Genomic DNA, 12408 nt, shown 5'->3' on the forward strand with positions numbered 1-12408 from the left:
GCTAAGGAACAGTGGCTCCTCCACCGTATATGTTGTTAGGGCAGAAAAATAATCTTATTTTGTGCCCAGAGCTCCTGCACCAGAGCTGGATCATCTCCACCCTCTTCGCCTGTCCACCCCAACACATAAGTGTGAGTACACACACACACACCCTGGGTGGTGGGACAGGCAGGAGTCTGATAGCTTTAGAGGAAATTACGTTCATATATAAGGCATTGATAACACGAGCATGGGATCTTAAGGTAGGGATGACTCGTTGGAAAGTGGAGTCCACTAAGCCTTAGTTAAGGACCTAGCTCATCAGCCCATTCTCTTGCATCCTTGCCCATGATTTGTCAGAATGACCCAAGAAACACAAATAGGCACTGAATAATCATTCTGGCAGATGATTTCTGTCTCGTTGAACAAACATTTCCCAGCTCTGTTGGAGTAGCAGAGCCATCTACTCTTTTTGGTATTTTGATAACATAAAAATGATCATCATTGTCGTCATCATCATCACTAATGCATGCTGAGTGCTTATGTCCTAGGAACTCTGCTGATGGCTTTCTATCCATTATCTCATTTTATCTGCATAGCACCCCTGTGAGGTAGGGTCTATTATTACCCCTATTTTACAGATAGGGAAACTGAGCCAGGATTCCGACACATGCCATTGGACTCTAAACCCACATCCTTCGTATGCTTGGGAGGTTGGTTGTTACCACAGATTTAGTGGGTTCAGACCAAACCATCTGAAATCAAATAGTAAGGCATGTACAGTAGCATATTTGGGGTACCCACACATCATTTCATTAGTCTAGGAAGGTATGCCCAGATTGGAAACTGACATTTAAGAGGCTGCTGAGGGCTTTTTTTTTTGAGCTGATGATGAGCTAAATCCCGAATCAACAGTGTGACCTACTATTAAAACATCTGTCTCACACTGCTACAGTAGAAGCCCAGGCTTGCAATGTTGTGAAATAACAGGCCTGTCTCACTTTGTTGTTCTGAACCCATCAGGAATAGTTTTCACTTGGGACAATACCGTTTCAAAATAAGCATGCGCAAACAAGAGTGTGTCCAAGGAAGCATGACAAGGAACTGTCAAGCTACTTAGTACCTACTCCGGGCCAAGCTCTTGCTAAGCACCTACCTAAATAGTCTAATTTGATTCTCTAAGAGTCATGTTCCCAGGCCTTCACAGAAGAGAAAATGAGGGACAGAATGCCCAAGAATGTTGCCCCGGATCCCACATCCGACGGATGGAAAGCTGGAACATCATGTCGGTGTGTCTGACACCAGAGCCTAGGATGCTGCCTCTAGCCGGGTCCCAGGGGATAGTGACCTACAAGCCACAGGAAAGGAAGTTCAGGGTGAGCCCACAGAAAATGGGACTTGGGCGAAAAACCCCGTAACTTTCTTTTGGTATCTGGATAAATGTCTTTGATGAGGACTTGCTTTGTTGGGACCACATAGTTGTTGCTGTGGTTGTTAGTTTTCTTCTTCAGGCGCATTTTACATAGTGATTCTTATGTCCCAATTTGAAAATTGCAGATAACATGAGGCTTGCATGTTTAGCTTCTGCAACTGCCCAGCGTCACCTCCAATTAAAAGGCATGTGTGTGTGTTGGGCAGCCCGGGTGGCTCAGAGGTTTAGCGCCAGCCTTCAGTCCAGGGCGTGATCCTGGAGACCCGGGATCGAGTCCCGTGTCGGGCTCCCTGCATGGAGCCTGCTTCCCTCTGCCTGTGTCTCTGCTTCTCTCTCTCTCTCTCTGTGTCTCTCATGAATAAATAAAATAAAATAAAATAAAATAAAATAAAATAAAATAAAATAAAATAAGATAAGATAAAATAAAATAAAGGCGTTGGCTTGCCAGTGTGTTACAGTGACCACACGCCTTATGGAATCGCCCACCTGCTTGATTCATTTAAGTTATCCACCTGGCTCCAGGGGAGAAGGGAAGGAAGCTGTGTGTTCTCTGCAGCTCTGAAAAGCCCTAAGTAGCAGGAGTGCCAATTCTCCCAGCAAAGCCCCTTCTACCAAGTAGAGCCAGTAGCACATTGAAACCCAGAACCTCATGGAGGCTGTGATGTTCCCGTTTGTAGAAGTAATCACGCAGAACTTGGATCTGTCAGAGATTCTGTATAAGGTTAAGAGACCAGAGGAACAATTCCATTGTTCCGGCTCTCACTCAACGGGCCCTTCCTATTTGTCCAAGGTTCACCTGCACACCATGTTTCCTTGCATGGCAATTTTCTGTTAGGAAAATGATGCCTAGCAAATGGGAAGGGAAATTGGTGCTGTGTTTGCGTGTTCCCCACCAAACAGGTATTATCTTAATGAGAAAATACAAGCTGGCAAAAGCAGATGACTATAGCCAGATCTTTTACTCAGTTAGGATTTCCTTTGCTTATAAGTAGTGGGTATTGTTTTCTGCCAGTTAATTTGCCTCTGAGCTGTTGCAAGATTCTGGAGGGTAGGCACTCATGAACCGTGTTTAACTTCCTAGGGAAAAAGGAGGCTTCTCAACAGATCTAACACCGGCATTTTAGAAGGGCTTAGAGGGAATTCTTGCTTGTTAGGTAAGCTCATTGAACAAGAAAGACTAATTATAAGGACAATTGCTGGATTTTCTTGTTTATAAAATGTTAACGAATAAACAGTGTGATGATGGTTTGAAAACAGTGACATGCAACATTTTTTAGTTTATGTAACTAAATTTAAAATGTAAAGACTGTACTTAGACTTACATGTGTGGATGTATGACAATGTGCCGACAATATGTCTATAAAAAAAATACTTGGAGTTTTTATTGTTTGTTTTGAAATCCCATCCCGCCCCTGGATTTAATTTGCATGGCAATTTTGTGTGATATTTGCTTGGTTCACATACCTGACGTTACAGTGCTCCATCTGTGATAGGGTGATTTGTGTTCACAGGGTGCCCCACTAAGTAGGATGGCAGGTCTTCCCACGAAAGAGTTGTCTTCTTCATTTTCATTCCCTACAGCTTCTAACTGAATATTTTGAAGCCTGGCAAACTTTGTGAAATGAAATATGTAAGATTACTGTTAACACTTGAATTGCTTCCAGAGTTTGCTATCAGCATGTGTAGAACCCCAGAAATGTGCTATAGCCCTGAAGTTATAGTAGGGATGGGATGTAATGGAGGAAGGCCAAGGCATCTGTAAGAACAATGTAGGGACATTGATAAATGACAGGTCACATTGGGCATCAGCGTTGGGGACAGCAAATGTAATGGATCTGTCTGTGCGGAATATGGCCAGTTGGCACTCAGTATGCTTTTCCATAGTCTTTGCTGAACATTTCTGGATTTGCAGGTAGGATCATGGGTAAAATTAGGCTCTGCCCCTCAGATGCACTTGGATGAGATTTGGAAGGTGGGATTGAGGGCACCTCTCTCTTCATATTTCACTTGGTAGGTAAGGTTACAAGTTTGTAGAGAAGTGGTTGTAACTGGGGCCCTTTTAAAAGATTTTATTTATTTATTCATGAGAAACACACAGTGAGAGACAGAGATACAGGCAGAGGGAGAAGCAGGCTCCATGCAGAGAGCCCGATGCGGGACTTGATCCCAGGACCCCGGGATCATGCCCTGAGCCCAAGGCAGACGCTCAACTGTTGAGCCACCCAGATGTCCCAACTCTTTTCTTTTAAAGGGAGTCAGTCCAATCAATCACTTGGAAGGTGTAGATTCAGAAGAAATCCAGAGATCCCACACCTTCTCTCCTCCAAGTGCTTTGACAACAACTTGACCGGCAGACATCATGCTGCCTTGCTGTGTTTCCTGCTTCTCTTCTCCTTGCTTTTCATTTTCATTTGCTGAAAGCATTTTCAACCATCCCAGTCTGGCTGAGATGCTGTGGGACTCAGGGCTGCAGTCAAATAACCATGATTACTTAGAAGGGGAATTGGAAAAGAGTTGGCAGGCACATTTAGGAAGTAGAGCCTTGGGGCACAGAACCAAATTCTCCCCCACTGAGCCAGTGCCTGGGAGCTGCGTCCCCCCCAGACTTGCACTGGGAGGGGGGCACCCCTCAGCCACAGAGGCTGAGCCACGCCTGTGAAAGTGTGAAAGTCTCCTGGCACAAAGAAAGCCACGTTGGGAGGCTCAGCCCCTGGCTGATTGTTTTCCTCCGCCTCTCTTACCGATTCTCCCAAAGCCTAATGAGCATCCAGGCTGGAGGGGAATCCCCTAGAAACCACCTGCTTGGCCGTCTCAGGATTAATGGCATCAAGTGATGCAGCAAAAATGCCATGACCGAACCTTATGCTTCCAGTCCTCCTGATGTCATTTAGCTAAAGAAACCGTAAACAAAAATGAAGAAGAAGAAAACAGCTGGTGGTATAATCCCTGCTCTGTTCTTCTGAAGAAAGCAGAGGGGAGAGGGAGTCCTCATTTTCACATCTGAGAGGCCTCTATTGGTGGAAGATTCTGGGGAACCGTGTGTGTGTGTGTGTGTGTGTGTGTGTGTGTGTGTGTGTGCGCACGGTTGTAACTCCATCTGGATCGTGAGCCAGGAGAGCTGGGATTTTTGCCCCAGCCCCTCCCTCTCCAAGATGGTCCTTTGTGACCTTGAGAGAGCTTGACTTCAAACAACTCAATTTCAGGGATTTCAGAGCTCTTTATAAACCCAGCGGTGAGGAGCACATTCTGTTTCCCCTGCTCCCAGAGAAGACTTAGCCCAAGGCACTGAATAAACACGGCCCGTCTGGTGTGGTCAGGGACAAAGGCAGAGTCTGGCATTTGAGTTCAATCCACCGGCAAACAGAACTCGCTATTTCTTGACAAGTCTCAAATTTTGCTCTTGAGGGAAGAACTGTAGCTTTACCTTGTTCAAAGACATAGAATCAGGCACTCAGATGTGCCCTCGATAATGCTGGGGTTTGCAGGAGGTGAGGGCAAATGGGAAAAGTCAAGGATGTTAATGGCTAAGGCAGATGAGCGGGCTATTCACTATCCTTTTGAACCCGAGCCCTGTCCACCTTCTGTGATTCCTATTCTCCCTCCCGAGAAAGCAAATTGGCCGTGCTTTCAAGTGCAGATGCTGGCTGGAGTTCTCTTAGGAGTTTGTTTGTCCTGATGGTACCTATGCTTTGTGTGTGTGTGTGTGTGTGTGTGTGTGTCTGTGTGTTTTTAAATCATTTCAAGCTTGCGTTCAGAGCTAGATGGCCCTGGACTGGTCAAGGAGTCCTAGAGAATTGGAGGCTGAATCCAGGGTGAAATTATTACAGTGTAAAAGAACCCTTTTGAGAAAGTCTCAATTTCTAAAAAAAGTCCACTTCTAGGGTTTGGGAATTACAGACACATGATAGCGGCTGAGTCATGAGGTAGGGACTACCTAGCTACTTAGGAGCTAGCTTGTCCCAGTCACTGTCATCCAGGTCCTTCTTTTATGTAGGGGAAAAAATGCAAAGTAATACTTACTTATCATAAAATCATTTAGACCTCCAAATAGCAGGATTTCAGTGGCTTAATACCAGGTACATTATTGAGGTTAATGAAAGCAAACTTTTATTGAATGTTTGATGTGTGCCAGGCCCTGCATTGAATTGGCGCTTTACATAAATTGTTGAATTTAATCATCACAATCCTATGAAAAGTTGTGATCATCCCTATTTTACAGATGGGAAAGAGGGATGAGGTTTAAACAAAGAGGTTTAGTAATGTGCCTAAGGGGGTAGCGTAAATGAGCAGCAGGCTTGGGACTGGAACCTGGGGATCTGGGTCGACCTCTTAGTACCTTCAGGAGTGTAGACTGTTCTGTGGGTTTCTATTACTTCAGACTGTACTTTTACCTGGGCTCCCACTCTCCTTCTATACAAAATTTTAGGTTTCTTATTTGGGAACTCTCAGAGGTCAGGCAACTTGAATCTGAGCATGTTCCCTTAGCAGTGATAATATCTAAATTAACACACCACCTCAAACACAAACTTGGCTGGCACCTGCTTTCTACACATTTTTGGTTCCCTGTACGCCCTACCACCCAACTGAGTTCATTGAGTTGAACAAACACCAGATGAGCCAAATCCCAAGAGCACGTAGATGAAGGATGTCTTCTATCAAAATTTGTGTGAATATTGGAAAAGTACTTAGGGACACTGTCCTCTCAAATGACCAGTGAGGGGAGGTGCAAAAATAGTCCAGGTCCCATAAAATCCCCAAGAGTAACTTTTTCCGTTAGTATTCCTGCTGATGTAGGATGGTGGTTATCCCTGCCTTCCTTCACTATCAGGCCTCAGCAATTTATTTTCCCTTTAAAAGTTTTCCTTTTCAGCTTCTCCTTTTGTAAATGCACACGGTGTCTCCACATTGGCTTTTCGTGCAAACAGAGATTCATTTCTTGGAAATTGTTTTGTTGCTCTTTCAACCTAAGAGACTCTGGAAGTCTGACACTCTGATCTTATGTTTCTGGTACATTCCTTAGATTCTTCCCTCATCGTAACTGTGGCCAGGTGCCTGGATTGAGAGGAAAGCTAAAAAAGGTGCTTACAGAAAGGTAAGTTTTTGGACCCATTAAGGAGGGAATGGCAAAGAAAATGACTAGCAACGTCAAACTGTGTGGCACCTGGGTGGCTCAGCTGGTTAAGTGTCTGCCTTTGGCCCAGGTTATGGTCTCAGGTTCCTGGGATCGAGCCCCACATTGGGCTTCCTGCTCAGAGAGGAGTCTGCTTTTCCGTCTTTCTCCCTCTGTCCCGCTCCACTGCTCATTCTCTCTCTCTCAAATAAATAATAAATAAATAAATCTTTAATAAAAAAATGTTATACTGTAGTTAGAAATGATGAGGTACAAAGCAAGCTGTAACATGGTGGAGCAAAAACACCCAGTATCAAATGTTTACTAGTATTTTTGTCTCCTTTCTCTCTAAAAAAAAAAAAAAAAAAAAAAAAAAAAAAAAAAAATCACTGAGCAATTCTCTGCATTTTTCCCTGTAAATACACATACATGGATGCGGGGGGCTGTAACAAGACTTGGAAGATGCATTACTGACTCCACCAACTCCCTCAGGAAAGACAGAACTGAGGATACCAGGAATGCACTGTGTGATAGACGGTTTGACCCTTATCTATATTGTTTTAATGGGAAGAGGAAAATGTATTTATAGATGTGTTATCTAACTAAAAATGTACAATAATAACTTTAGCTTCAGGAAAAACCATGGTAGCCACTGTGCCCCTGCCTGCAAAATAGGAGATTTCTCCTTATGTCTTGGTGTGTGAATCCCCTTACTGCCTTTTATTTACAATTGGAGTTAGGTTGATAATGTGACTTTCCCTGGACTAGGTCACAGGGAAGGCTCACCTTTCATTCGAGAGTAAATGAGCAGAAGTTTCCTTGAGATCAAATTTGTTGATGGGAGGTGGCCAAGCTAAGGGAGCCCCACTAGTGCCTGGCATGGGGATACTGTAAGCCAAGTTGACAGTTTTATCTGGTGGTTGCCCTTGCTAAGGGTTCAGTCTCCAGGGGGAGTTTTTAAATTTTCAGTTTGGCTTTTTTTTTTTTTTTTGCTGGAGTCAACACTGACAGCCCCATCCAAGCAGCTCACTTCTTTGGTAACTTTTCTGAGGCCAGACACTTCTTGGGCAGCCAAAGTAGAACAAAAGCTCATGCCAAGGAACAATATGACTACAGCAGTGACGGCATGTCTCATTATTAATGGCTTCAACAATTTGTGCATTCTGATGACCCAGAAGACAAGTCATTTTTGTTGAAATACAATCCAGAAAATTGAAACCTGTGTGCATTTAGCACCCAGTCTGCCTGGGGACCCGGGCTTCTTGGACTTCCCGTGCCTCTGGCATGGCCCTGATTTACTGGCCTCACCTACTCTGCACTTTGATGCATCCGGGCTGCCCTGCCACCATCACATGCCCCAGAGGATTTTCTACTAAATTGCTGAGCTCGGGCAAATTGGGTAAAAATCTTGGCGGGTGGTCTAAGGAAAAGCAGGGCTGAGGGTAAGGGGGTACAAGGAGGAAGGACATGCCGTCAGAGGTTCTGGAGACATATAGTGAATGGGGTGAACAGTAATTCCCGTTCCTCCCATAGTTAAAAATGATGAGGTACAAAGCAGGCTCTGACATGATAGAGCAAAAACACACAGTGTCAAATGTTTACAAGTTTCTTTCATCTCATTTCTGTAAAAAACAAACAAAAAACAATCAACGGGTATGACATTGCTAGCATACCTCTATGACTTAGTTTGCCATTCCTTCCTCAATGGGTCCAAAATCTTACCTTTTGGGAAAGCAACTTTCTTAGCATTTCTCTCAATCTAGGCACCTGGCCACAGTTACAACGTGGGAAGAATCTAAGGAATATACTGGTGCCCTAGACTTGGGTTGTGGGGATGGGAGTGTCGCTGTGTGCCTGGGGTTATGTTCAGTTTAGATTTAGCTCTTCTGCTCCGCCCACCATTGATCACTTTGCCTCAAAGTTTCCTTAGATAAGCAGATACCCTAAGTGGCCACGAGGTACTTTATGAACAGGCTGAATGGGAAACCAGCACCCCAGCTCTGCTTTCCACCAGATCGCTGCTCTTCAGCTCTTTCTGTGCGGGCATATGGAGCTGCCCCGAATAGGCCTGCATGCCAACCTATCTAAGGCTCTATCATGTTAGAGCCTGCTTTGTACCTCATCATTTTTAACTATGGGAAGAACAGGAATTACTGTTCACCCCATTCACCATATGTCTCCAGAACCTCTGACGGCATGTCCTTCCTCCTTGTACCCCCTTACCCCCAGCCCTGCTTTTCCTTAGACCACCCGCCAAGATTTTTACCCAATTTGCCCGAGCTCAGCAATTTAGTAGAAAATCCTCTGGGGCATGTGATGGTGGCAGACTTAGCCTCCATGCCCCCACCCCATCCCCAAGACAATGTGAGACCCTAAATTTTATGATGGTGTTATCATAAAGGCAAATCAGTAATTTTAGATATTAAAATACCTCGCTTGACCTAAAAGTTCATTTTTGCCTTGTGATTTTAAAAAAATTAGAACATTTTCTTTGATTCCCCTTGTTACTGATGGATCTATCACAGCCAGTGACTTGCGAACCAAACAGGTGAGCCCTGACACTGTCGGCCAACTGCGCTGTCCTGAGAATCCCGAGGGGGCTGGACAAATGGAAAGCACGGCTCCTGACTTGGTTTGCCAACACTGTTGTTGCTGAACAAACTCAGATACACTCATCACAAAATAAGTCAGTAACTCAAGACACAAGGATTTGGAAAAGAGAAAGGGAGGGATATACTTGGGGTGCTGGCAGCTGGAGGAGTTGGCAGGCTCAAGCCTTAACACCTGACCTTTCTGCCCACGGCTGGACACCTACAGTTTTACAGAGGGCAGTCCAGGGGAATGATGCCAGGGAGGCAGAAAGGACACGATCATGAGTGGGAGTAGCACATGACCACCGGCAGGGAAGGGGATGCATGGGTGTGGACTTCTAGGGTATTCCGTTGCTGGCAGGTCTTTTCTCGTCTGGTGGTTGGCATGTTCTCTCGTCTTTGAAAAAATGTCTTCATCATCTCAAGAAAGTGCAGTAAGAGACAAGCATAAGTTGAGCGGTCTTGTCTATTTCCGGTTCTCATTGTTGGAGTTTGCAGTTGAGCAAGAGGGTTCGCGGACACTCTCACCTAAAGTGCTGTGGGCCGAAGGGATCGTGCTAACTTACCTAACACAGGAGTCAGCCCTGTCCCAAAATAAATGGCATTTCATTTCCTCCTATAAATTTAACCCTGACTTATAAGCTTTCCAGGAACTCATAATCTGGCTCTTCTCTGATTTTAAGTTCCTTGCTGTTTGTTTGTTTGTTTGGTTGGTAGCCCCTTGCTCAAAGAAACAAAACACACAAGCAAGCAAACAAACAAAAAAGTCAAGACATAGGGAAGTTTTAATGTGAGAGTTTAGTGGCCCTGGATCTTGAAGGGTGTATCGAGATAGAAAATCAACTACCTCTTAATGAGTAATAACTATGTGCCATTCCCATTTATTCCTTTAAGTCCCTGTGAGCTAGATCCTCTGCCCTTTGTGAAGGATGATCTTTAAGAGCCTAGTGAAAGTAGTGTGCTGAGGTCACACAAACAGAGTTGGAGCTTGAGACCAAAGCTGTCTGTCTTTTTACCTGTGCTTCACTTGCTGTTCTTTCTCTCTCTCTTTTTAAAATATTTTCTAAAAATTTATTTGAGAGAGAGACAACAATTCTGGGGAAGGGCAGAGGGGGTGGGAAAAGGAGAGAGACTCCTCAAGCAGATTCCCTGCTGAGTGCGGAGCCAGAGGCAGGGTTGGATCCCAGGACCCCGAGATCATGACCTGAACTGAAGGCAGACGCTTACCGCCTGAGCCTCCCAGGTACCCCCACCAGCTGCTCCTTCCAGCTGGAGCAGGATTCTGACCCTAGCTGACTCCTTCTGTCCCCCAGGGCTCAGTTGTGGAGGAAGCTGCTCAGAGAGCAACCACCAGGTCATTTGTGATCGTATCACACAGTGGTAAAGCCCTCAGCACTTCTGATTATCTGGCATTCTTTCTCATTCTCCTTCCCTCTCATGTATGTATTTATATTGTGTGCCAGTCTGTCTGTTTCCCTCTATCCTTAATCCCGACCCGAGTGAACGAACCCCAGATAGCAAGGATCTTTTCTCTCTTGTTTACTGTGTGCTTGGCATATAGCATGTGGTCAATAAAGAGTTGTTGATGGACTGACCCAGTCCAAAGTCTGTATGCACATAAACACCACTCTACACTGACCCTGGAAGCTTTCTTTTTCTTTGACTTAACTTTGATATAACGTAGTAAATTGTAAACCGAGGTAATGTGACTCAATGAACAGGAAGCACAGGCTCAAAGTTTACAGGTTATGTGGATTTTGAGAGATTGCCCAACCTTACAGATTGATTTCTTTAAAATAATGAAGGTTCAAGTTGTTGTCATGGAATATTTACTAAGACATTGCTCACCACCAGCATTATTAAATAAAAAAATATTACAGTAAGTGATGAGCTCGGAGATGGTCCATTATGAGGTGTTTTCTGGAGAGAGGTCTGAAAAGCCAGAAAAAAACAATGACTCAGCCAGCATTACCTCTGATACAGAGAGCTATATCTGAGCACTGCTTTCACATCCAATAGTGACATCACTTGATGCTACATGAGGCTCCTGTGCCCTGGGAATCCTGTCTGTCTGGGAGACAAGACTCTCTAAAGACTTGGATGACATCAAAACTTAGGGAGATTTGGGGGGCTTCTCTAGATCTACATAAGTTAGCCAAATCTGATAGCTCAGAACTTACTTTATTCCAAAGACTCTCTCTGTGGCAAAAGGATAAAAGAAGCAGAGCCTGGGCCGGCACCTCTTTCGAGAGCCTTTGGGGTCCAGGTGGGAGCTCTGCAGGGCCAGGGAGCATCCTGGTGTCTGGGCTATGATTCTCTACCAGTAGAAACCATCTCTAGGGTCCAAGGTAGTGCCTGTTGACGGTGATTGCCTAATGGTTGCTAAATTGTGACTTGCCTTGTCATCGTTCTCTCAAGGTCCAACTTATTACTTTGCAGAGCACTTTGGAACAAGTAGGATCTAATTCTGTTCCAGGATGGCAGTGAGTGACTGATAAATATTTCAGGCTAGAATTTTCTCTTGTTTCATGGGGATTTACATGTAGAACTCTTTCTTGATCCTATGAAAGTATATTTGGAGCAGGTACTTCCCAGCTGAACATCTGTGTCTCTGTATATTTGACTCTCCAAAAATATCTTTTTGTAATTACAATCTTCAAAGAAGTCAGTCAACATTAACCAGACAGCAGTGTTGGCAGATGCCTTTTACAGTCTTAAGAACAAAACTGGGGAGGCTGAATGACTCCTCCCTGGTGTCAGATTGGAAAGCCCCTCCTGGCAGTGGTCTGGCCATGCTCTCTGCCTGCCTTGCTTACCGCACAGCACACATTTCTTATTCTGTAAGAGAAGGCTTGTGAAATTGTCTGCATCAGCGTGAATCCCAGCCCTCATTACTGTATCATCCTCAAGCCTCAGGTTTTTTATTCAGAGTGGTGAAGGCATCGCCACACTTGGGAAACATTGGTATATATTTTGCATAAGGAGCCTCGTATTTTATTAATTAACTCGTCAGAAAAAAAAATGTGCTTTGGTGACTGATTCTTGGGAGGAAATTCAATGTCTCATTAGAGATCATTACAGTAGCTTAATACAATTATGTATGTTAGACCGAATGACATTTGACATTATGGCATGAGAGGTTCTTTCTAAGTGGGACGTGACTTAGGCAGTCAATAAACTGAGAACAGGCTTTGTTTCATTTTTCCCCCATTTAAACAGAAAAGCAGGTCGAAGAGGGAAGTGAAAGATAACAAACCATGGGGCTTGCTGCTACCTCCTTAGTAGCCAACCCAAGG

The 12408-nt window shown here is 44.5% G+C and overlaps 1 long non-coding RNA gene across 14 annotated transcripts in view; it reads left to right on the forward strand.

Annotated features, from left to right (window-relative positions):
• Positions 1-12408, forward strand: part of LOC140641187 (uncharacterized) — a 91911-nt gene that overhangs the window by 71823 nt on the left and 7680 nt on the right. For 9 of the 14 annotated variants that reach the window (XR_012037705.1, XR_012037702.1, XR_012037709.1 and 6 more), the window contains one exon: positions 6432-6503. The exons of the other annotated variants lie outside the window; for them this stretch is intronic. This is a non-coding gene — a long non-coding RNA (uncharacterized lncRNA). The remainder of the gene's footprint in view (positions 1-6431; positions 6504-12408) is intronic. 14 annotated transcript variants of the gene reach the window in all.

Source organism: Canis lupus, chromosome 10 (genome assembly GCF_048164855.1).
Source record: "Canis lupus baileyi chromosome 10, mCanLup2.hap1, whole genome shotgun sequence".
In the NCBI taxonomy this organism is placed as follows: Eukaryota; Metazoa; Chordata; class Mammalia; order Carnivora; family Canidae; genus Canis; species Canis lupus.